Consider the following 26,517-nt stretch of genomic DNA (forward strand, 5'->3'; position numbering starts at 1 on the left):
GGGAAGAGCGAGGTAAATAAATGGGTTGCAGGGTAAAAAGGGTACAACACCTGGATCTTCCCCTGCAGTGTGTCCGTATATTCTAATTTTGGTAAAAGTCCCCAAGTTAAGGCAATTACAGAACGAAGTTGTAGAAGGATATATATGTGACTATGGTTACTCCAGATTTTTTGCCTTGTGTTTAGCTGGTTTTCAACTTAGTTGGTCTGGGACCCTGCTAATCAGGGCCCCAGGCTATCTGCTCTCTCTGTAAAGTGGACTCCATGTACCCTAGGTACATAACTAATTGGATATTGAGTCACCTTATCAGCCCCTGTACAGTGTACTATAGGTACCCAGGGCATAGGTGCACCCAAGGCCTACCAGGGGCTGCAGCATATCTTTTGCCACCCCTGGATGGCCATCCAAACTGACACAACTGGCTGATCACTCAGCTGGGGCAAGGTCGTGTAATCACCCCTTGCTTAGGTATAGTATTCCTGTATCTACCTTTACATATAGACACATATGCAACTATAAGTCACTCCTATGGCAGGCCGTAACAATCCTGGAGGCAGAGTGCTTGGTTTTATGTGAGATGGTGCTCTAGCATGAGCTGAGCCTGTCTGCAGCTTTCGGAACCATGTCCTTATAGCTGTTCTATGATATTGCCATACCATATACTCTTAAGTACATTATAATTAGGGCTCCCGGTTTTATGGTATTTATTTTTTTGTCATTTCCGTCTGTATTTATCCATATTTATTTTTGGGGTATTTTTTCTGTATTTATCCACATTTATTATTGCCACAAGCAAAAGACGGTGTTACAGCTAGTATTTTTCCGCATTTATTTAAATTGACAATGCACACCAGCGCCCGGTTGTGATTGGCCAACACAATACATTCATTTGAGAACTTTGCCATTGTAGTAGAAGCACATGTGCATTTCAAGAGACTTTGCGGACATTCTAAAAAGAATAAAATAATACATGAAACCAAAATTAAAACACAAGTTAATAGTTCCAAGATGTAATTGGCTTCTAATAGAAAATACTCCATAGTAGTTCTCGAGAGGTACACATAATGTAAATAGGTCAGTGGGTTACCGCTTTTGTCAGAGAGACCCTATTGTTACTTGCAGTTAATTAGTAAAAATATTAACATAGAACAGTAAGCTATTAACTGTCACGTAAGAGCTGTATGCAAATTGCAAGGTATAAGTTGGAGCGTTATGGCTTTTCTTCCAGTCTTTCATCATCCTAATGTGGCAAAAAGGGTTAATTTGGGTAGAAATCAATTCTGATTATTAAAGAGACTCCCCAACCATGGTATTACGTTTTAAATTCTGAGTTTGTTTCTCCAGACCAATCACTATTAAACTATGCTGCCTACTAGTATGGTTGTCATGTGACTCCTATACCTGGTAGTCCTTTGTTGCAAACTAGGATATTTTGCCTTTCATTTTGAACTACTCTTGTGGGAAAAGGGAGGAGAATTGCTGAGGACAGAAACTCCCTGGCTGCTAAGAAGCCATTACTAACTGCATTTATATAGCGCTTACTACCCGTGACTAATGTATAGCGCTACCGGAAAAATAAGCAAAAAGTGGACGAAAGAAACGTTGCCTCTGTGCAATGTGTTCAAAAGCAGTGCATTCGATAGGTTCTTCTTCTTAAGGCACATGATAGCCGAGTCAGACCTGTGCTCCGAGGCCTGTGATATTCACAGTGAGTTATAGGCCCCGTGTGAGGAGGATCGCTGCGCTGCTTGGAAACAAAGGGGTCAGGTATTAGTGTGAGCTCACAGAATCGCCTTTTTAGGCTTGTATTTTAATGGTGTCTCTATAATGTCCAAGCAATGCAATTGTTGTGGAAAGGTAAAATGTTTATAGTTTTTTAAGGTGATATGCTTAGTAACTTTAATCAGTAATGTTAATAAGTGGTATGGTATTAACATTTCTCTCTGAACTCATACGTCTATTACTTGTGCCTCGTGCTAACATGCCCTGATGAAAGGCTCCAGTAATCTGGATCTACCCAACTAAAGCCCAGAGCAGCATCTGCTGGGTGCATGTTTTTGTCGGTGCAGTTCTTTATCTATCCAGTCTCTAACACAGCCACTTGCCGTGGCATAATGGGAGCTGCACTCCGGGAATGCGCTGCTCAGCAGCAGTCACGTGGGCACATTTCGCTAGTTTCACAGTTTGTTGAAAGCCGCTGCCTGACTCTCATATAAGCGGAAAGATGCATAGACTAGGCCATGATTTTAAATGATGCATAAACAAATAACCGCATGTTTTGTTTGTTAATTTCGTTTTGTGTTTGGTTTTTGCTCTTCTGGGTTTACTAGGCGTGGTATGTGCGAGAACTAAAGACGCTCCTATGAGGGGGAGGCCGGAGCTGTGTTAAGGCAGGTGGGGGATAGAATCATGGCTCTCGAGTCAGTCTGGCCCCTATCCCGCCCCCCAGTTTGTTAACCTCTGAATAAGTAGGCAATCAATCATGTAATGGCGCGACGGTGGGCCCTTTCCCTCCACCCCTGCTATAAACTGTTAAGCTTTTCTGTTCTGGAGACACTGCAGGCTCCGAGCCTTAATGATACTACTATGGGACACAAGGCACCCTGTGGTATTCAACACGCACGGTAATTAAGAAAATAAAGGACAACAATTGCCACCTCCCCCTCACCCACTTGACGACGGAGAATAAGACCCTCTGCTGCTGCCGGGGCATAGGAGGGGCAGGGTCCACATGAGGGCGCTAAAAGATCGTGATGGAAAGGGATTAAAATGAATTCCCAGGGGCGTGCAGAGGAAACAGCATGCAGCGGCAGCGCGGCAACATTTGCCAGTGTTTTGCAGTTTCTAAATATAAATACAGACAAAGGAAATATTGATTTCCGTCTGTATTTATATGTAAATATCCGTAAAAACGGAAAACCGGGAGCCCTAATTATAATCCTCGCAGTTATTGCTAACTTTGGTCTGGCTTTATCAAAACATGTCGTGTAAGGTGTCATACACTTTGGAATACTACCCCCTAGCCAGTTCTGGCGACGGGGGTAGCATTCCACCCTTCTAGAGGGAGAAGACATGTTACTGTACTTAAACGCGGTTAAAACTAACCAGAGCCTCAGCATCACAAAATGGATGCTGCTGCCACAGACACAAGTCTGGCCTCCTGCTGCTGACCGAAACTTGGCAGGGGAGGCTTGGACAAAAGGTTTCCTGTCACAGGGAGGTGCTAACACCACCCCAGACAGGAGATAGTGGATTGAGACAGGGGGGGCTGAGTGAAACTAGACACTGCCTGAGGCACACAAGCTGTACCATGCATAGCCCAGTTCAAACCGGTGCTGGGGCACTCCAGCCCCAGCTCTGGCGCGAAACTGGACAAAGGGAAAGGGGTGTAACCACTCCCTTCCTGGGTCCCACCTATAGGAGGGACCTAGCAGGTAATCCAGCCCCTTGATTTGAAATAAAGGTAGGAGCTGTGTCCATAGACTTTAGATAATCCTGACAGAAACTTTGATATGAAACTCTGGACCCTTCGACATCCTACTCGACGTAGAAGACTGAAGAATCTCCCTTGTGGTCAAGGAGTGACCACCCTGTGCAAGCAGGCACCATCAAGCGCTCAACAGTTTGCTTTGTTGCAGCTCCCGCTAGAGCTCAAGCAACAGAGATCAACAAGAACTGGATTCCCAGACATCCAACAGCCCGATCCACAGCCACAGCAAAGCTGAGACCCGTGGAGGCGACGAGAGACGTGGGACCAGCCATCTTGGAAAGCCAGCGAAGTGCTTCCCATGCAGCTCCCGAGGCACCCTCGAAGCTGTGCATTGGGGATTGAGAAACCCCAGCCCGAGCAGCTTTTGCACCGAAGATCACCTCTCCACACTCACCGAGTGCTGCTTGGGGCCCTTTTGCATTTTCCTGCTCGACGCGTCTGTCCGGTCACTTGTCCGTTGGCTAGTGGCCTCTGTGACGATGAACCTTCAAATTTACACCACTGGTCTGGTTGCTCCAGACTGGCCCTTGCTCCCCTGAAAAGGAGCAGCCCGTCAGACCCTGCTGGTCTGATCCAGAAGCCATCTTTGATTCCTGCGTGGGTTGCATTTGCCAAGGCCTGTTGACTCCAATCTGGAAGCCGACACCACCGACAGCAAGAGCCTTCGTGGGACAGTCCGTGTTCGACTCCTGGTCATCGTCGATGCCCCCGGGTCCACGTGGCAGCGGAGACAAGCTTCTTCTCACAGAAGTCCACAAATCAACTTTTCTACTCTTGTTGCTCAGATAAGAAGAATTGAGTGGGTGGGATCAGCACCTACAATAATAGATGGGGACTGTATTGTGGTTAACTTTGATAACCATACGTTAATGAGGGACGTTCTACTACACTACCCCATGCCCCCTTATTAGGCTCTCAGATAATTGCCCTCCCATTAGGATACTTTTACAAACCCCGAGCCTGGCTGATGACAGAAGCAGGGCTAGGCAGAGTCCACAGTCCCCCCATACTACACAACCCCATGAGTGAGAAGTCTGAGGTTATGGTAAGAAATAGGTAAACAGCTGTAGTACAAGCTTCCATAGAGAAATGATAGATTGTGCTCATCCCTGCACCGCTTGGCAAACACCTCAAGGAATCAACAGCGGGCACCATAGACCTTGCCCCCCAACAGGAGGCCGCAAGGAAAAGGGGGCCCGGCCCGGAAAGCTCAGCATAGAAAGCCTGTGGGAAACCGAGCATCATAATCCCAATGGCAGAAACCCTGTCCATTGGGATTACGAGCCAGTCTCCGACTGCCCGATGGGCTCTTTAAGCCCGTCGGAATCCAGCCAGAATGAACGGCCAGTTTCAATTCCTACAGCCTAGATTGTAATTAAGCGGTTGGAAGTGAAATCGGCGATTAGTGTCAGAAAGCCTTCAATCTGAAGTCAGAGGCTTTCCGACACTCATCGTAATCGGCTCCTAAGTGTTTTATGAGGCTGAGGTAAAGTGAGTGTTTGCCCAGTATAGCACCTTGAAGGCCCCAGACCCTGACGAGGTTCCGTTAGACATCTGTCTGGATCACCAGGACCTTTGGGCCCCCTTGTTGATTAATTGTTTTCAACTCAGTTGCTAAGAGGTGTCCCCCAAGGTCCTGAATGCAATCAATAATTGTACCCATATACAAAAAAAGCATTTACAATGCAACGGTCTCGGCATTGCAAAAGTTAGAGCTATTAGCATTGTAAATTAACGCGAGTTTAAGGTCTTGACATTGTAAATGGCAAGGTCATTTATTTATGTTTTAAAAACAAAAATATAAATAAAAGTCATTGTCATTTACAATGCCAATAGCTCAAAGTCGCGTAATGTGTATGGCTAACTACAGTAGCCTCCTGACGAGTGCCCTTTCACTTAATTAACGCTTACTTACAGGTAATATTTCTTGTTGTGTGGGATTAGATGATGGGAGACATCCCTCAGAAAACGGAACTCTTCAGATTAGGGAAAATTAGCGCACCACCTTGACCTAAAATACTAGCTTCCAAGGGTAATGGCGGAAACGAGTATAGCAGGAGTGTCCAACATAGGTCCACGAGGGCCAGATTCACACCGGATTTATAAGATAGCCATGGTTTAAGTAGGTGAGTTTCACTGGGTTACACTATATGTACATTTATTTTACATGGATACCCTGAACTTCTGGCAAAGAGGAGGCCTTTGTGGACCTTCACTGGGCACCAAGGGGCTAGTGGAAAGGATTATGGAAAAAGGCAAAGCAGAGGAAACAAAGATCGCCCTCTCTTCACACCTATTACTCTGAGTAAGTCAAAGAGCAGCAAATATAGGGGGGCAGGTGGAGGTGACGGAAGCCTGACTGAGAAAATAGTTATTGGTAAGAAAACCAATAATGCTACCCTTTCTTCAAGAAAAGTACAGGAACTGCTCTTAAAGATTTTCAAAGGGTATTTTAAAGTTACCCTCATTTTTATTTGATTCAAAGTGTTTATTGAAATACCTCCACGCATAACCACACATTCCAAAAATACTGATTGCCACCTTTCTGCTCTCCTCACCCATCTCAATGCACCCTTGTCCATACACGGTCTAGCTAGTAGCTACTGTGTGGGTCTGGGTTACGCAGGAGGGGAAAGGTCACAATGCGAGGGGATGTGGGTTCGAGTCCCCAGTGGGAGCGAAAGCACAGAGCAGGCTGTTACCTGCAGCGCGCAGGCCGCCCTCAGCAGCCAAAGAATGTGTTTAAATGTTTGTGGTGGGGAAGGATTCCTTCTGTGAGGGAGAACGCACTTGAAAGACACAGAAAAGTTCTTACAACAGCAGGATCTGGGCTTCCGGAAAGTTTGCTGCGACTTTTGAAATCGCTTTCGCCTCGACCACTGGCTACCTTCCTCACCTCGCCCATGAGAACTGTTTATATGAGGTTAAATCTGAAACGGGTTCGCTGTCTGAGATCAGATGCAGGCCTGGCCGTTCCAAAACTCAGGGTTAAGAAGAGGGTACAAACAAATAAAGTTATTATATACATATATATGCTTCCGCGATGTCTCCGGAAGTCAGGCAAAGTCGCCGGTGACGGGGGCGGGGCTGCGTCTGCACCGGAAAAGAAGTCAGGCGGAGTGAAAGCGTCTCGCGACGCCAGAAGGAGAGCGGAGTCCCTCTAAATTGACCTGGTAAGTTGAAAAGGGCGGGGGCTCGGTGCACTCGTGTGTGTATGCATGTGTGCGACGGCGGGGGAGAGGGGGGGTGCACTCGTGTGTGTGTGCGCGCGTGTGTGTGGGGGGGTGGGTGTCTCTGTATGTATGTGCGTGCGTGGGCGCTTGTGTGTGTGTCTGTGTGTGTATGCGCATGCGTGTGTGGTGTTTTGAGCTTCCTAGGAGACAGCGCCTGGCCACAGCGCTCGTTCGCGTGCGCGTGTCAGTTTGAAATCGCCTCCAAGGCGATGCGCGCGGCCAGGATTGTCTCCTGGGAAGCTCACACGCCGACAAAAGGTTCTCGGTGGAGACGCACTTCGCGCGGCTAGCCGAGACCTAAAAAGAGATACGATAAATCCCAAAAAATTATAGGCCAATTTCTTTGATTGACAGTATGGCCACGCTCCTGGGGCATCTGATACATAACAGGTTGGAGGAATGGGTCGAGAATAGGAACATTTTGATGGAAACAGTATGACTTTAGAAAGCGCAAAGGGACCATAGACCAGTGTCTCAACTTGAACATGGTATTGTGAAATATACGATGGCCAAGAAAGGCCAAAGTTTGATGGCTTTTATGGACCTCATAGCCATGTTCGATGTGTTTCCCACTCCAAATTGTGGTCTGTTGTGGAGGAAGTTCATGTACCCATTATTGAATTTATAAGGCAGTTTACTCATGGGCGACTGCCTGACTGTGTTCTGGTAGAGAGGGGGAGTATACAAATGTTTTCGATATTGAATGGTGCGTTAGACAGGGGTGCATCCTTGCACCATTCCTCTTCTCTCTTTCCACCAATAGGGTGGAACCAGTACTGACGGGGTACAGAGGGGATGTTCCATAAATTGCTTCAGACGCCCTCCTGATACTCCTTTATGCGGATAATGCAGTGCTTATAGCCAGAACTGGCCAAGCACTGCAGAGACTCATAGAGGAGTACACTGGGTTCATGGAAAGCTTGGACCTCTGAGTGAATTAATCCAAGTCTTACAAATTTACCACTGGGACACGCCCAAAGAAACTTCCAGCTTTTCATATAGATCAGTATAAGGTGGAGGTGGCGGAAACATTCTCCTATCTGGGATCCTATTTAATGGGAAGTTTACTTGGAAAAACTTGGTCCTAAACCGAAGTCTCCAACTAGAAAAAACATAGGCACAACCTTGAATTTTGCAAAGAAATTGGGCACCAAACCCAGCAAAAGCTGTTGCTATTGCCAGATCTGGGACAGTGGTAAGGGGGATGGTGGACATCGATCCCCTTCAGCGAGTCGAGGACACCTTTGCCAAAAGGCTGCTATCTTTGCCAAGTAGTTGAGCAAATTACATATGCCATAGTGAACTGGGGTTACCTTATATTGTAAACACTATCCAATCTGGAGAAGGGCTACAATACCATTGAACCAAGCTGCTCTGAGAGACTGTTTGAAATTGTACTTGGCACTTAAGATCCCAAGATTGCGCTATGTAAGGTGCACGCCGGGTTAGCTGGGCTTACGTGCGTTATTTGAATCCCCCCTTGGGTGCTTGGGCATTTCAGAAATGAAGCTCAAAGACATCTTTCTGGCTAAGGCTGCGTCAAATAGATGGGAGTTCAACAGAAATGATCTCACTGTAAACTTATCAAAAGTCCCCGCCCGCAGTCCGATCTGGCTTTTGTCCAGAACTAGCACCGACTTGTTTTGGCAAGATTTCATTTAAACTACATTCCACTGATGCTTGGGTTGCCGGCAAATGTCTACTCTGTAAGTGAGGTTTCTCTATGCACTTGTGACGGCACGTCGCAGTCAAACTTCCATATTCCGTTTTTCTGCCCATTTTATACCGTCCAAAGAAAAATATCAATATTGGCTGTGTTGCATAGGTATCATTTTACACAGTCCACCCTGCCTTACTTTTTATTCAACAGCTTGACAACTCAGTGGTGTGTTATGCTCTTGTGACATTTCTTTGTGCTTCTTTGAAGTGTAGGCAATCTTTCCTCAACTGTGATTCAAGAGTTGACTTCATTAGCTGAGGTGCGATTTTAATTTTTGATGTATTCATGATGGTAAAATGCTGAAGTTATAATTATCGAGCACTGTATATAATTTTTGCCTCGAACACATTGGCATAGCATAAGATGGGATATTGGAACAACTGGTGGAGGTGCATGAATTTTTAATTGTTTACGTTTGCAATAGTGACGCATTTTGCAGATATCTATGAATACTAATGCCACTGCAAATATCCACTTTTTATGCAAAGACGATATTGTATGAGTTCCTGTTATTAACAATTGTTTTTAAATGGTTTAGGATCTTGTTTTTATCATGATTTTTCTAAATTTGTATTTATGTACTTTTTATGCTCCAGGAACAAAGTAAAATAAAGTTTTTGAAATGAAATGATATATTTCCTAATCATATCATGGTAAATGTGCAAAGAAATGTAAAGGCTTTACAGCATGAGCTGTGTATGTATACCGCAGGAAGCAGTTGAGGATGATGTTCGTTATGTGTACAGTACCACATATCAGTCATCCCCGATCAGGGCTCGCCAAACTGTTGTCTGGGAGCTAGCTATACCTCGCGGACACAGTCAGAATGCCACACAACTTTTAGGCCATGTATTGGCCACAAGATGTACTATTATATATTAAAGTGGTGGACATGTGATGTTCACGTGGGATCAATATGCTCAGCTTGCAGAGAGCAAGGCCTGACAATGAGTTGAGCCCAGTCTGGGTCACGACAAAGGCTGGAGAGAGTTACTGTGGCAATGCACCCGTTGCACAGTCATCTCCATGTTGACCTGTAGATCCTTGGATTTTTCCAAAATGAGTTTTCTGAACCACTAGTAGCCCTGATTGCTTTTACATGTACTACATTTAGAATGGTGACTAGGGTAACCCCCTGACCTGATCCTTGTTTCCATTGACCCACATTGTCAATGTGTGTCATTAACTTATAAAAGACCTGTCATTCCTACAGGTCTGTTGTCGCATTTTCATAAGTCATGCTTGCATTGTACAGGCCTATTGCACATGTGGCACATTAACCACATTAGTGCTAAGGCAATTCCCCCTCTGTGCTGCAGCCCCTTGATTACCATTGTGCATGACAAGCTCAGCTCGTCATCAGCACAGGAGCAGTGTACTGTATGACGAGCTGAGCTCGTCATGAGCATGGAAGGGGTTAACAGTGCAGCTAGTTGGTTACTTATGAAGACATTTTGATATGCGAATCACCAGCTTTGTTACATTCAACCAATCAACCAAGTAATACAATGGTATGTTGATGGCATCCCTATAACAGTGCCACATATGGCAAGAGGTGTGTCCTGTGATGGCAGTACATACCAAACAAACTCAATCAGACATAGTATGATATCCCATTAAATAGTCCACATGTCCACACATCCCCAAAGAGGAAGCTCTCAGTGACACACATGCCAGCCCTTTCATTGTGACCTACGTCTTAGGATGTAGTCTATACTGTGGTACCAGGCTGTAAAGACCATATGCATCAAGTCATTGGGCCTAGCTATAAATGTGTCTGTACAATCATGCACAAGTAGTTTACCCTTCAGAAAGTCACAATGGTGTGTTGTGTTTCATAGTAGCTCACATCATAGTACATGTAGGATTGCCCTGAGCTACATAATGTTGGTGAGCTGGATTAGTCAGTGTAGGACATGACTAGAGATGAGAATAGCCAGCAAATTACTACAAAAGTGTATATTCATGTCTTTGTAGTGCTCAGAATGTCATGTAGTGTGTTAACTATTGATTTATGCGTGTGCTAGATGTATACAAAATGTGTGTCAGCCAAACAGATATCCAAACATTTTCAGTTATAATCTGTCCATTCATCTATAGCATCCATACAGGTCAACGCCCATGAAAAGCAAGACATTTGGAAAGCCACTGCCTGGAATGAGCAGACCCTGGGGGTTAATTGCAGGCAAAGCATCTATTGCAGCAAAAGGTGGGAGGAACTGAGGCACTGAACCCAGAAGATCATGGAGGTCCAGATGGGGATGTCCTCCCAACGTTGATGGGGCACGCACGGGACCCTGTACTCTCTAATGCCCTATATTCTGGTGGTAGCCTAGGTGGAGCTTCATGGGCAGTTGAAGGCCTTACAGCGGCTACATGGGGGTGAGTCTTTGCCAGAGTCATGCATGTTACATTTCTAACTTGTGTGTTACAGGCAGGCATTTCCCCATCAATATAGGGTTTGGCTCATGTGCAACTCATAAGAAGAGTTATTGATTGTGTAGGTCTGGTAGTAGCTGCAGGCTGACGTGCTTTGTCTTTTGTCTGAATGATTACCAGGAATACAGCAGAGTACAGTCCACTACCAATTTACTGTCTTGAGCAGACACATGACTGATTAAAGTGATTAATCGCCTCATGTTCTTTGATATTCTGGGTGACAATTGTACCAAACAGGCCACTAGTCTTCATTGTATAAGGAGTAATGCTCCCTTACATCTGTGTCTCATGTGATGGCAGCCTTATTACATGTGGCATGGCGTACAGTGCACTTTTTAGGCAGCGACTGGACAACACTTCCCATTGGTAAATTGGAATTCTACAGTAACATGAGTGTGCAAACATCACTGATGCCGTCAGCATTAATGCCTACATATTGCCAGGTGTACCTTTCCCTGTAGTTATTTAATCTGCAATACAGTTTCAAGTTTCATTCATTGACTGGTGACATGCATCAGGGAGAGAGATGTAGAGATCATATGAGAGTGTGTACTCGCAGTCTTACAAGACAAATTCTGTTTGCATACCAGATGGTGCTGTGATGTGCCATATCATTAGGATTATAGTCAAGTCAAGTCAAGTCAAATAGGCTTTATTTCGACATAAAAAATATCTTAAAAAGCATACATACATAGTAAATTCAACTTTTAAAACATTGCTAAAAAAGCATAAAAAACCCCTTAAACGTTTTTTCCTACAATTTCTGGGGGGGGGAATTTATATAAATTATCTAAAAGAGATAGGCCAAAAAAAAAAAAAAAAACTGACCATAAATTTCAAATCATGATTAAACAATTTGCCTAAGTCTTTTTGACCGAATCCGCCATGCCCACCCAAGATATTTCGAGGTGGCGCATGCAAAAAATGTGCGAGTGTCTGTGAGTAATATTCTTAGTGCCACAATACAATGTCTAGTGCCCAAGGTGAGACACATTGGTTTAATCCATTTCATACGAGGAACCTTGTAGGCAGGGCACTCGAATAACAAATGGGGGACAGATTCACGGCGCTGAGGGCAGAAGGGGCACCATGGAGCAGTCTGATATGGAATTTTCCAGTGACATGTAAGCTCCATTACAGGGAGAAGACCTATTCTAAATTTAAAGTACAGGGATCTTTCCCATGGGGCGGAAATGATGTCCAAATACAGTTCTCTGATGGGGACATCTTTGAACTCCACAAAGTTTCTGGTCGATTTACAGGTCGTTGTGGAAGAGTTTCTTTTGTTTACCACCCATGACCAATAAAGTTGTTTTAACGTAGCTTTGGGTGGGGCTGACTGTTGATGCCATGCTTCTTCCAGCCCCAGGTTGGCAAGAAGGGCCTTGATGTCCCTTAGCCATTTTATTTTTGACCAACCTGTGGAATTAATTATCTCCCGAAGGCCATCCGCATAACTTGAGAGCTCTGGCACTCTCCAGATGCGGGCCCACAGTAGCAGTGGGCGTAACTTCGCTTGGTCTTCAATCGGCCGACAGCCCATGTCCAGTTGCAGTGGTAAAATAGGGACAGATGGACCGAGAGACATTAGGCTTCTCAAGAAGGTGTTCTCAGCTCGAGTTAGCTCTTTCATATTTGACATCCCCCAGAGCTCTGCCCCATAAAGTGCTGCACTTACTCCTCTGGCCGAGTAAATGTCCATTACCGCTGCTATTGGTTTTGTAGAAGCTGCTCTCTGCTCTTTCAACAGGACCCCAGTCACTCTTTTCAGGCTCAACAACATTTTGGTCAAGTGACAATCCCATTTCATAGAGTCCACCATCCGGATGCCCAGGTAGTCGAACATCTTGGTCCTTTCCAGTGCAACAGGCCCCAGTGTTGGAGGGGGGCCGAGTTTTTGCGGGGGGTTCAAAATGAGATACTTTGTTTTATCTGTATTAATACAGAGACCTCTCTGCTTGCAAAAATCCTCAAAACCAGAGAGGAGCTTCTGGAGGCCCATTGGAGATTTTGACAAAAGTAAGGTGTCGTCAGCAAAGAGCAGGGTAGGGATTAGACGACCTGCCAGACGGGGCGCATCTGCTGGTAACTTGGTCAGGAAATCCACCACCCCATTAACATAGAGGGAGAATAGGGTTGGGGCAAGAACGCAACCTTGCCGCACACCTCTATTCACCTCTATTCTTGGGGTCTTTTGCCCATTTGGCCCCCAGCGTATTTGGGCGTAGTTATTTTCATGGAACCTCATGATCAAATAAAGCAAGTAGGGTGGCATACCAAGATCACACAGTACCTTCCATAGGTTGTTTCTGGGTACCAAATCAAAAGCCGTCCGAAGGTCGATGAAGGCCAGGTATAAGGTACCCTTCCCAATCGTGACGACCTTCCAATGGATCATGAGCAGCCTTAGCGATTGTTCTATTGTTCCTGTGCCAGCTCTGAACCCAGCCTGGAGGTCCGAGAGTATCTTATTTTCGTCTGCCCACTGCTGAATTCTAGATAAGAGGACCTTGCCCGCTACTTTTTGGGAACAATCTATTAGGCTGATTGGCCTATAATTAGCTGGATCATCTCTTGAGCCTTTTTTGTGCAGGGGAACCACCTCAGCGGCCATCCAAGAAGCAGGGAGGGGGGCCCCTGCCATAGCAGCGTTTAGTAGCGATGTGATTAGCATGCCCCAATCACCTGTATCCGCGCGAAGGAGGTCGCCAGGAAGGCCATCAGGACCAGCTGCTTTGCAAGGAACCAGAGATTTTATAGCAGTTTCAACTTCTTTCCTGGTAAATAGACTTTCTTCATAGCTCTCATCACCTCGAAGAATCTGTGGTAATGGAAAGTCCATCGCTTCTGCTGTTGATGCTGTATACAGTTTTGAGAAGTGGGAATACCACAGATCTTCGGTGATATTGCATGTGATAACAGTGTCTATGGGTCTATTTTTCTTCCGCAATAGGTCCCAAAAACCTTTGGCATTTTTCTCTACACTGGCGACACGGAGTTCCTGCCAAAAGGCATCTTCCCAATCTCTCCTTGCTGCCTTTAACACAGTTTTGTAGCACTTACGTTTGGTAGCTATTAATGATGCATTACCGCTCTTTACTGCCAGTATTAGAGCTCTCTTTCCAGCACGGCACTCCGACGAGTACCAGCCTGATTTCCTCTGTCGATTGCCATGGTTTTTATTTCCCTTTTTTGGTTTAACCATAAACAAGTCCCCAATCGTCGATGAAACCTCACTAAACATGGTTGCAATCTTGTGCGGGCTGGGGGGATTATAGTGATCCCACCTCTTCATGTCATAGATATTCACTAACACACAACAACCTTCAAATGTGGATTGGCTTGTAGGAATGCAATCTGTGAATGGTATTGTCAACAGTACCAAGAAGGATTGGGGATATTCACAGGGCTATAAGGACTCTTATTCTGTGTGCACTTGGAGTATCCATCTCCAAAAACCTTGCCCCTCAATGTCTCCAGGATACTTTTCTATGTTAAATGTGATATGTAGCTAAACTACTTCAGTACAACTTTCATTAGACTATTCTGGAAGTGGACATATGATGAATTTCCAAGTCAAAAGTGTCATTAATAGGCAATGAGCACTTGCATGTGGCATTATTTCTGCTACTGCACATATTGATGGTACATTGGTCTTTAACTTGACCTTTATGACATTGTTGGAATTGGTGAATATGATGTCAATGAATTCCATGATGTGTGCTGCCCGACAACGACAATACCAATAAATGCAATGTCAATATGTGCCATAACCTGTGCCCGCATAATAATGTCAATACCCATAAATGCAGCGTCAATGTATGCCATAATCTATGCCTGCAGAACAGTATCAATACCAGCAGTAACAATCTCAATGTATGTCATAATCCATGCAAGCATTACAATGTTGTTACCAGTAGAAACAATGTTGATGTACGCTATGATCTAGCATGCATAACTATGTCAATATCAGTAAAGACAATGTCAATGTACGCTGTAACAACTGTACACATGATGTTGAGAATGTTAATAAAAATGATATCAATATCTGCCATATTATTTTCAGAAGTTCTAAGGAACTCGTATAATTGCTGTGGGATTCAGCCAAGGTGACCTCCCAAGCAACCCTGAGTCAGAGATACATGATCAGACAGGTCCTGCTACTCCCAACCCATGCCTATTGAGTGAAAGGTTACAGGTGGGGTTCACTTAGCCCAAAGACACCCAGGGAAAACTCTGATCAATCCAACAGATAGGTGCAGCACAAACAGGTCCAAGGAAATTGGCCCCAATAAAACACATTAGTCCAAAGGCACGCGTTCCACAAAAATACCACAAAGCTAGATGCCACATGTAGATAGGAACACTCAGCCAATCAGGACACAACATGCACACCACACATAATGATCATGCAAGAGCCATCTGTGTCCTTATCAGATGCCCAAACTTGTTAATTTACGACTGCTTTTTCAAGAATGGAGAATTTTTTTACTGTACCTCACAAGATGTGTAAATAGTCAGCCGAAACTTTATACAACAAGAGACTTTCTTCAGACGCACTCTGTCGAGACTCTCCTGACCACTGTGTTTAATTAAACCAACTTGTTCCTGTTTTGCTAAATGCCTCTTGCCTTTTCATTTCTTCATGGTAAATTCATATTCGAGCAACAACATCATGATGGTTTTACGGTAAATTAACATTTGGTGAAATCTGGGCCTTGTGTGAACATTGTGGAAATGCATATTTTGTACCTATCCTACTTGGTAACATCATTTTACTATGGTATACTACAAGTGCCATAGTATACAAGGTGATCTACTATCCTAGTATGGACATAAGGATGGAGTGTAGACAAGTCCACCAATACAATTAGAGCTGTCTGGGGTTATGACATAACTGGGCCCAACTGTATCCAGATTATGTAGCATGCATACATGTGCTCATGCTAATGTTGAAGCCTATATAGTAAACCTTGAAGCCGGTGTGGTCTATGCAATTAATAAATGTTTTCTGTTGATAAATGATGGTCAGATGTGAAAACGCAGTTGCAATAAACCAATTTTGCATTTCATTTCATATTCATTCAGGAAAAGCAAAGGAGAAGGGACCAACTTTGTTAGGAACACAGCTTTCCACAGTGGGTCTGGATGTAACAGTTCGGACATGTAGGGACCCAGTGACCTAGAGGGTGTGATGAGTGCCATGGAGGACACAAGCTTGGGTTCTTCAGATACAGAGTCATCCTCTGGTGGACTAGTTCACCCTTCATCCTTGTCCACCACCCGCAGTTCCATCGTCACCCTCCCTGTTGTTCCTCAAACATATAGCCGGACCCTAACCCCTACTTCATCCAGGACAGAATCCTCTCCAACTCCCACAACTCTAAGGAACTCTTCAGTATCATACAAGAATTCACTAAACCCCCAAGCAAAACGTCTGATGTCCCTTCCTCTCAGGACCTCTGCAACAAACTCGGCTCCTTCTTCCATCACTAGATCAGGACTTTCTACGACAACTTCAACGAACAGAACCAAGGCACCAACACAACACCGGCCACCAACAATGCCGCTCAGGCTGAATATCACCACCTGGACCCCTGTCACCACAGAAAACACTGCATTGACCATGAGGAGCATATACTCAGAGGCTCCCACGGACCCCTGCCCGCCGAACATCTTCCACAGGGCAGCCTCCGGCATAGCACCTGAACTACGACGTACAAACAACTGCACCTTCGAATCAGGCATATTCCCTGATGACTGGAAAAGCACAGAAGTCAAGCACCCCCTCAAGAAGCCCTCTACAGACCCCACGGACCACAAAAACTACAGACCCACCTCTCCTCCCCTTCGCCGCCAAAGTCACTGAGAAGATTGTCAACAACCAGTTTACGATCTTAATTGAATCCAATACAATTCTTGACACTTCTCAATCCGGATTCCGCAGCAACCACAGCACCGAGACTGCCCTCTTAGCCATCACGGATGACATTCACACTCTTCTCGACCAAGGCACACAGCAGCCCTCATTCTACTAGACCTCTCAGCAGCCTTCGACACAGTCTCTAACCGCACTCGAGCTGCCAGACTCCACAATGCTGGTATACAAGGAACTTCCCAAGACTGGATCCACTCTTTCCTTGCCTGTCGAACTCAAAGAATTAGACTCCTGCCCTTCCTCTCCGAACTCCCAGAGATCAGAAGCGGAGTACCCCAAGAATCCTCACTCACTCCCACGCTCTTCAACATTTACATGGACCTGCTCACAACCATCGTCAGAAAATATGGACCCAGCATAGTATCTATGCTGAAGACACCCAGCTCCTCCTCTCCCTCTACAAGGAACCCGGCATCACCAGACGAAGTTTCCAAGAATAAATAAAGGACTTTGCATTCTGGATGAGCAGCAGCTGCCTGAAGCTCAACTTGGAGAAAACAGAAGTCCTCATCCTTGGATCCACCCCCTCTGCATGTGATGACAACTGGTGGCCCCCACCTTCGGCAACCCTCCCACACCCACAGATCACACCTGCAACCTCAGCATCAGACTCGACTCCTCCCTCACCATAAACCAACACCATATCTTCCACATGCTTCAACACACTCCGCATACTCTGCAAGACCTTCAAAAGGATCCCTCCAAATCCAGAAAGACCATTACCCACGCACTCATAACCAGCAGATTGGACTATGGGAAAGCCCTCTATGCTGGAATCAACAAATCTCTGCTCCACAAACTCCAGACAATCCAAAACGCCGCAGCCAGGCTCATTCTCAGCATCCCATGACAAGACCACATCACCCAGCACCTATAAGACCTCCGCTGGCTCCCCATCAAAAAGAGAGTGAATTTCAAGCTGCTCACTCACGCCTACACATCCCTCAACAACATCGGACCCCAATACTTCAATGAAAGAATCTCCTTCTATGCCCCCAAGAGAAACCTCCGCTCCGCCAACCTTGCTCTGGCCAAAATGCCTTGCATTCGCAGCGTGGGAGGAAGGGCCTTCTCCTACAAACTCAGCATCAGGCAAACACCCACACTGCAAGCATTCAGGAAGTGCCTCAAGACCTGACTTCTGCTGAATCAGAGCTGCCCGAATTTCCCCCCTCCCCAGCGCCTTGAGACCTCACTGGTGAGTAGTGTGCTTTAAAAATCCTGATTGATTGATTGAATGAAGAGGAGAGCCATCTCCTTCACTCTAGGCACCCCAGCCCCTGTCCCCCCTGCTCCACTGAGTGAGGAGGCTATTGACCTCCCAAGGCACATCTTTGTGGGTCAGACTGCATTCCTGAAAGCTACCCAGGGGAAATGCAGTCATGTGCACCAGATGGTGGCCTACCTGGAAGGCATCCACAGTGCCATGTTTTGCTTACATTTGGGCCTGATTACGATGCAGTTTGGACCGCAACCGACTGCTTGTCATCTACTGCTGCGGGCCGACCGACGCATTAGGATGCGTGCGGTGGGATGCAGCAGTCGGAGGGACCGACCAACACAATCCGATGGGCTCATGGAGCCGGTCAGTCGGAAATGCCTCATAATCCCTTAAGGACAGCATTTCTGCCGTCGGGATTATGATGTTGGTTTCTGACAGCCTTTCCATTTCAGGCTTTCCGACATGGAAAGGCTGATGGAAAGTGACATAGGGGGCCCCTAGCAGGGCCCCCTTCCTCCCTGGCCCTCGGCATCCCTGCACCGTGTGGCAGGCAGAGTGAGGGACCTATCTCACGGTGCAGGGATGTTCACAAACTCCCATTTCTCAATGGGAGCTTGTTCTGCAGGCAATTTCCACCCATTGCACAAGCCCCCATTGAGAAATGGGAGTTTGCAACCACACCATGTGCGGTCGCAACCAAATAATGCAGCCAGAACCGCTGAACTGAGGTCGGCGGGTTCCCTATCTGCAGCAATGTTGGTCAGAGGCAACTCTGACCGACATCCTAATCAAGCCCTTTGTGTTTTGGTTTTGAATGAGAAGGGATCTTTTTCATAAGGGAACCCATTACTAGATAGTTTCTTGTTCTTGCCTCTGGCAAGTATTTACAGTTGTGAGCACTCTTTGAGTTCCGATTTTCTCTTTTTTTCTTTACATGCCCCTGCTTTTTAAGAAATTGGGTGTTCATTCTCCTGCCCTTAGCCCTGTGGTTAGCGCTGGCAATATGCTGGGCTATCTTATCACATATAAGCAACTGCTGTCGCTTGAATTTCCTACAGGATATCAAGCCTTTCCCAGAGGAGAAAAAAGGGCAGTAAACCTGGTCCCTCAGTAGTATATAGATGTCCCTTGTCTGAACTTCGGGTGGTGGGGTATCCAAAAATATTAGAATAGATGCCTCACTCACTTATCATGACATGCTTCATCGTAGGCGTCTATCCATACCCAGGTAAGATGGTACTACCTGGGTGGACTCTACAAAGATGTGATGGGAGTTCTTATATAAAGCAGAAGCTGGTCATGCAGGGAGCCAGATGAGTGATCATACAAATACCTCCAGGTACCCGGGGTATAGATAGAAACATGCAAAATTCGGGATTATACTGAACGTAATTGTTCAGTTGTATCCCTTTCAAGGTGCCAACATGTTTCAGCTCACTCTCTGAGCCCACGTGGGTCTGGGGCCTTCTTCAGGGCTAGTTATCTATTATTAAGTGTCCCTGCCTGTGAGAGGCGCACACATTTTATGCACTAGAGTGAGGCTTAATGCGCTCACCTGTTTTCATTGTGTCATAAAGTAGATTTTCTACTGGATATTTATAACTAGGTAACATGACGATCAAGTGGTTGGCGCTGTCTTGTAGTCACACTTTTGTCAAAGATCAAGCATCACCTGAGTACCTCTGTATCTCACTGCGTCCGCCGCTGATGGGATGAATAGGCCTTGATACATTTGTCCTCTATTTCTGTAGTTGACAAAGATTTTTTCCTTCGCTCCACTACTTCTTTTACTTTGACCCTTCACACCATACTTGGGTGGAGTCCTCCCTCCCTATAATGACAAAGATGCAGGGAATACTATGAAATGCACACATATTGAGAAATCGTATGGTTTGTCCACACAATGTTGTATGTTATACATCACATGACAAAAATATTGCTCCACTACAGCGACTTAACCACTACAGGGTAAGTCCATGGAACTGGATCTGGAAGTAAGAATAGTAATTAGAACATTAGGATGTTGGAAGCTCCATTGAAAACAATAGAGCTCTCTGGGCTTCTAATGGCTAGTAGAAGCCTGGAGCTCCAACATTCCAATATTTGTTCACAACTTTTGCTGTGAACATAAGGTCTCACCGAGCCCGAGGGGATTTCAATCTCCCTCTGGCTCCGTGAGGTCTTTGTTTTACAAATTAGAACATTCTGCCCTCTGGGGGCGGAATATTTTCATAGCCTTAGAGCCCTCCGTAGTGGGCTCTCCCAGCCAATAAAGGCCTGGTTCCTTGTTAAAAGCCCTTGGCTTCGGCTCGGGCCTTTAACACTGGAGAAGGCCTTTAATGGCTAATAGTGCCCGTTACGCAGGCTCTAAGGCTGTATTGGTACATTGGAATGCTGGGAGCTGCAGTGAAGACATGGGAGTAGCCCCGGACTTATAATGGCTGGTATAAATTTGGAGCTCCTACATTCCAATGTTTGTCTTAATGTTTCTCGCTTTTTAATTCAAAACATTCTACCCTTAGTGGGTGGAATGTTCCAATAGCATTATAGCCCTTCTGCCTCAGGCTTTACCAGTTGTAAAAGGCCCTCTCCGATGTTATAGGCCCTCACCTGCAGCTCAGGCCTATAACTCTGGTTCAGGGCCTTTAGCAACCGGTATAGCCCTCGGCAGCAGGCTATAAGGCTTTATTATAAACTTAACTTGTCGGTGTATTGGTAAACAATGGAGAAGATGCGATATTGTTGCAAATTGATATTATCAGCCTCGATATCGTATCATGCAACTGCTAGGACAGTGATGGAAGTCACTTGAGATGTGAAAATGTTTGAGAAAATGGTGGCAGTGAGGAACCCTTTAGACTCGACTCCCACATTGATGAAAAACAAGACTTTTCCCCTGTGGTGGGCGTTATGATCTGCTGTGGCACCTCGCACTGTTTTGCTGCAGTGCTTTGACAGAGCTGTGTAAGTAGGGAGGAGATGGCAAGGGTATGGAGGAGATTAAAGCAATCGGCTCCGGGAAGATGCACTGTTTAACTCGCCGAGGCCACCTGATCACAGAAATAGTTTCTTTAAAATAAAAAAAAGATAAAATAAAATATAGCAAAAGCCACTGAAGACAAGAAAGCCAGTTTGCATATATAGTCACTTCTCACGGTTCTAGTTGGTTGAAGAAATGTTTGCTGTTCAGCATTTTAATTGTTCTGTGGTCAGGGGGATACCCCCCAAGGATATGTTGTGGAACCATCTGGCTTTTTATAGGGGGTTTCCGTGGTTTGGTGCTTTCTCCTCAAGGGAAACATGCCAAACAAAAACAAAATAACAAAGCTAAGTTCCAAAATGGGAGATACATAACGGCTTCAGTATGGTAAGAGGTAAGGGAACCATGGGAATGCTTGGATGGGTGCCAGGCCAGGCTAGGTCATAGGTAGTTCGTTCTCTTAACCCTCGCACTCTGCCCCACTCCCCTAGGTAAGCCATATCATATTTCCCTTTCTAGTACTCCCTCTCCCGCCAAGAAAGAGACATTTTTCTCGTGGTGGTCATTTGTTGGCCGCAGTTTATTAGGAATACAAGGCAACAAGAAAAAACTTAGCGTTTTGCATGTTATGTCATCACACTTCCTCTGTATTGTCTTTTTGGCCCTTCTGGACCGTTTCTATTTGTAGGTTGGATTTTTGGGCCCTTTTGCGCGGGAAGGGAGTAGCTTCTGTCCCGGAGTTAGGCCACCCCGCTACCTTGTCCGATTTTTTTGTCCCCTGCCATCTGGCGGGGGCTGGGCTGCGAGCGCCGTCCCTGTTTGCTACCCCTCCTTTGGTAGGCCAGGCTGCCCAGCTTTGAAGCATCCCATAGTCGCTGTCCTTAGGCCACCTCACCCAGCCGTGAGGCATCTGAAGGTGAGTGGACCTATTCTGGCGCACCGCCCTCCAGTGTGCCTCCGTACCAACCGATATCAGCGTGGTTCTTCGCCATGCCTGGTCTCTTCCTCAGCCCTGCGACATTGCTGTTCCTTAGGTGTGGGTGGGTGGGACAAGATCCTGTGCTCACGCCGTGTTGCTCCAGCACTTCATGAATCTAGGAGCTTGCCTGGGGGAGCAGCGCTTATAAGCCCCCCCCCCCCGGCTCGCCTTTTCTGTGCAGGCCCCCACCCACTGGAGGGTTTGAATCCCGCCCTTGCCCTTATTGGCTGGAGGGGGTTTTGGCGCCACTTGGGACGGGGGGAGGGACCCAGGGGGCTTCCTTTGCCGTTTGTCCTGCCTTGCTGCTTTGCGTGCCATCTGTGGTCCCCCGCCCCTTTTGTCCGGGGGCACGACGCTGGGTTATGGCGCCGGCTCGTGAGCCCCCTTCGGTTGCAGCCTCTGCGATTTCCAGCACTACTGTGAAGAGTTAGCAAAGGCACTCTTTCCTTCCCTCTGGTGGGCTGCCTTGCACAATCAATTACCCTGGGCCAAAAATTTCCTTTTCCCTTTAGGTTTATGGAATATGGGATGGTTCAATATTGTAAGTGCTCTCTGGTTGACACAGATGTTTTAATGGTTTAGTACACTTTGTGATGTTTTTGGGTTCTTAAGATTGCCGCTACAGGACAAGTTGTTGGCAGGAGGAGAGTTGATTGCAGAGTTGGTTCTTCACTGAAATGGTGAATCCAGCGTGCGTGCGGGATAGGGTAGGCCCGACATAGGACATTGGCTTAGGGAAGAAGGATGGTCAGGGTCCAGGTATCTAGAGAAGGGTTAAAAGAAATAGGGTGCGAGAGGACGGGGTGATGATTGGAGGTCTCAAGATGTTTGCTTTGAGCTGTTATTGGTTTGTGGGAACCTTAAGGTTCCAGCATGGGTTAAGAGTAAGAATGTTAGGGTCTGCGTTGCGTATTAATGATGCAGGGCCTTTTGTACCATGTAGTATATGCTCAGTGCTCGTGCATGCAGACATGCCCAGTTAAATTGTCCTTTTACATTTGAATAATTTAACTGTGGTCATCTGTGATGAATTGCCCAATGCTATAGGTTGCTTTCAATGGAGATGGGGACCAGGGAGGCCGGTCCTCTGCTAGGAAAGTGTGTGTGGGGGGGGGAGAGATCCTCAGCTGTCCTGGTAGGCCCCCCAAAATTAAATCAAGCCTATGTGTTTGTGCACTGGCAGAGAGGCGGCTATGCCCAGACAAAGGCCTCTCATGCCTGTTATTTCCCAGGCAGGTAGCAACAGAGAACGGCTTGTGAGAGGCGAAGGAACGAGACTAACCACAAACCAAGGTTTCATGCAGACATCAGTGACAGGGGAAAACTTTCCTTTTCACAATGTGATCGAAACTAGAGTGAAATATGCCTTGTGTTTGACATTCTTTGTTTTGGTATTTTTTTATTGGTTGTTTGTTTCATTGTTCACTAGACATTCCTGTTGAGTGAAGAGAAAGAAACTGTCAAGTAGGTAGACTTTGATCTTACATGCTTGGCCGAGGGCACATATTCAAGCAATCATTGGCACGTAGCCTCTCACTGGTTTCTCTTCAGGTTTAGATCAAGACTCCTTCAAGAGGAAGACAAACACACGGGGCCTGGTTTCCAAAGACAAACTTACACTTTTCTATACGTTTGCTATTTTTTTTGTTATTTACAAACTGCGAGTTAATGCTAAACTTAAGACCTATCTTTTTATGTTCAGAGTTCTTTGCCCCAACTGCGGACTTTCCACAGTCCTAAACGTTCTTTACCGTTGTGAATCAGGCCCCACAGCGTTCCTGCAGAACTTGGAACCTTTCTTGGCCGGGAGAAGAGAGCACTTGTGTACTATCTGTTTCCTGGAGCCCGTGCCAAGCTGTGTGACGTAAACATCCCCAAATAGCAGCGTGATCATGTTTCCCAAGCAAAGTTTACCGTGGGCCGAAAAGTTGCCTCAACATCATTGGCTCGCCACGCTTTGTAAACACAGGGCTGGGCAATGTTTTACCATTTGTGCAATGGAGAACTACACATTTTAATTCAGCGTTGTACTGCGGACTTCTAATAAATTAGGGCCCTAGTGTTGACAGCTGACTGACATAAGAAGAGATGAGGACAGACATACGCACATGATAACCTGGCAGAAAATCGTGGTGCCCTGTGCTTATGTTAATTAAAAAACCCTCGCTATCAGTGGTGTAGCATGGGTAGAAAGGGTCTTAATGTGCGAAAAGAAAAAAGGCCTTGATGTCCCTTGTAAGGACAATAAAAAAAACGCCCTATTTATTTATTAAGCAGATTTCTATAGTGCATGGTCACCATACATATATTTGCACTTTACAGGTTAACAATAAGGGCGACATAAGGTCTCACATAGAACTGACATTTGTAGTAGTAAAAAGTGCAACAGCGATTAACGTAGGGGCCGATTCACAGAACTAACTTAAGACAAAATCCTAAACTTACTACTTTTGTTATTCACAGAAGGCATTTAGTAGTAGTAAAGTTAGGATTTTGTCTTAAGTTTGTCTTAAGTCAAACTGTGAATCGGCCCCTACGTTAATCGCTGTTGCACTTTTCACTACTTAAGACAGACTTAAGACAAAATCCTAACTTAAGTCGGTCTTAAGTTTGTCTTAAGTCTGTCTTAAGTTTGTCTTAAGTCTGTCTTAAGTCTGTCTTAAGTCTGTTTAAAGTCTGTCTTAAGTTTGTCCTAAGTTTGTCTTAAGTCAAAATCCTAGCATTACTACTACTAAATGCCTTCTGTGAATACCAAAAGTAGTAAGTTTAGGATTTTGTCTTAAGTTAGTTCTGTGCATTGGGCCCGTAGACAGGTTAAGGGAGGACGAGTAGGGGCAGAGAATGAGTGGAGTACATGGGGCCTCATTTACAAATTTTTACGCGTGGCAGCGCAGCAAACCTTCCTGGTGCACTGCCATGCGCCAAAAAAAGGGAAGGAACGTGCCGTATCGACAAGATACAGTGCATTCTTGTCCTTCTCCCCTGTGCTGGCGCACAAACAGCAGCCGTGCGCCAGCGCTGACACCCTTCCATCATTTTGCAAGGATGCCTGCACTGAGGGGATAATCGTTTTTGTGCATGAAGGGATACCTTCCTGCACAAAAGCAATAATTGATGGAGTTTTCCTCTTTCTATGTGGGCTGCAGAATGCAGCATGCATTGTAAGAGGAAACAAGCATTAGAAATGCAATCGGGCTCGGATTTATTTGAGTTTGAGCTAATGGCATTGTAAATGGTAATGTATTTTTGCTAAGTGTTATGGAGTGTGTTAATGTGGTGGTGGTGGTAGTGGTAGTACTGGTGGTGGTGGTACTGGTAGTACTGGCGGTGGTGTTAGTACTGTTGGTGGTGGTAGTGGTAGTACTGGTGGCTGTAGTAGTGGTAGTACTGGTGGCTGTAGTAGTGGTAGTACTGGTGCTGGTAGTACTGGTAGTACTGATAGTGGTAGTACTGGTGATGGTGGTGGTACTGGTAGTGGTAGTACTGGTGGTGGTGGTACTGGTAGTGGTAGTACTGGTGGTGGTGGTACTGGTAGTACTGGTGGTGGTACTGGTAGTGGTAGTAGTGGTAGTACTGGAGGTGGTGGTACTGGTAATGGTAGTACTGTTGGTGGTAGTACTGGTGGTGGTAGTACTGGTAGTGGTTGTACTGGTGGTGGTGGTACTGGTAGCGGGACTACTGGTGGTGGTGGTACTGGTAGCAGTAGCATTGGTGGTGGTGGTACTGCTGCCCGTAATACTGGTAGTGGTAGTACTGGTGGTGGTGGTACTGGTGGTGGTAGTACTGGTGGTGGTACTGGTACTGGTTGTGGTAGTACTGCTACTGGTAGTACTGGTGGTGGTGGTAGTACTGTTGGTGGTGGTAGTGGTAGTACTGGTGGCTGTAGTAGTGGTAGTACTGGTGGCTGTAGTAGTGGTAGTACTGGTGGTGGTAGTACTGGTAGTACTGATGGTGGTAGTACTGGTAGTACTGGTGGTGGTGGTGGTACTGGTAGTGGTAGTACTGGTGGTGGTGGTACTGGTAGTACTTGTAGTGGTGATACTGGTAGTACTGGTGGTGGTGGTACTGGTAGTGGTAGTAGTGGTAGTACTGGAGGTGGTGATACTGGTAGTGGTAGTACTGTTGGTGGTAGTACTGCTGGTGGTAGTACTGGTAGTGGTGGTACTGGTGGTGATGGTACTGGTAGCGGGAGTACTGGTGGTGGTGGTACTGGTAGCAGTAGCATTGGTGGTAGTGGTACTGCTGCCCGTAATACTTCTACCAATCTGCACTCTGCACTACCAATCTGCACTCTGCACTACCACTCTGCACTCTGCACTACCACTCTGCACTACCACTCTGCACTCTGCACTACCACTCTGCACTCTGCACTACCACTCTGCACTACCACTCTGCACTCTGCACTACCACTCTGCACTCTGCACTACCAATCTGCACTCTGCACTACTAATCTGCACTCTGCACTACCAATCTGCACTCTGCACTACCACTCTGCACTCAGCACTACCACTCTGCA

General features: G+C 46.0%; 1 long non-coding RNA gene across 1 annotated transcript in view; it reads left to right on the forward strand.

Moving 5' to 3' along the window:
* LOC144775436 (uncharacterized) overlaps window positions 1–26,517 on the forward strand; it is a 102,795-nt gene that overhangs the window by 39,882 nt on the left and 36,396 nt on the right. The window contains exon 2 of the long non-coding RNA XR_013600553.1: window positions 10,544–10,825. This is a non-coding gene — a long non-coding RNA (uncharacterized LOC144775436). The remainder of the gene's footprint in view (window positions 1–10,543; window positions 10,826–26,517) is intronic.

The sequence above is a fragment of the Lissotriton helveticus genome, chromosome 1_1 (assembly GCF_964261635.1).
Source record: "Lissotriton helveticus chromosome 1_1, aLisHel1.1, whole genome shotgun sequence".
Classification (NCBI taxonomy): domain Eukaryota; kingdom Metazoa; phylum Chordata; class Amphibia; order Caudata; family Salamandridae; genus Lissotriton; species Lissotriton helveticus.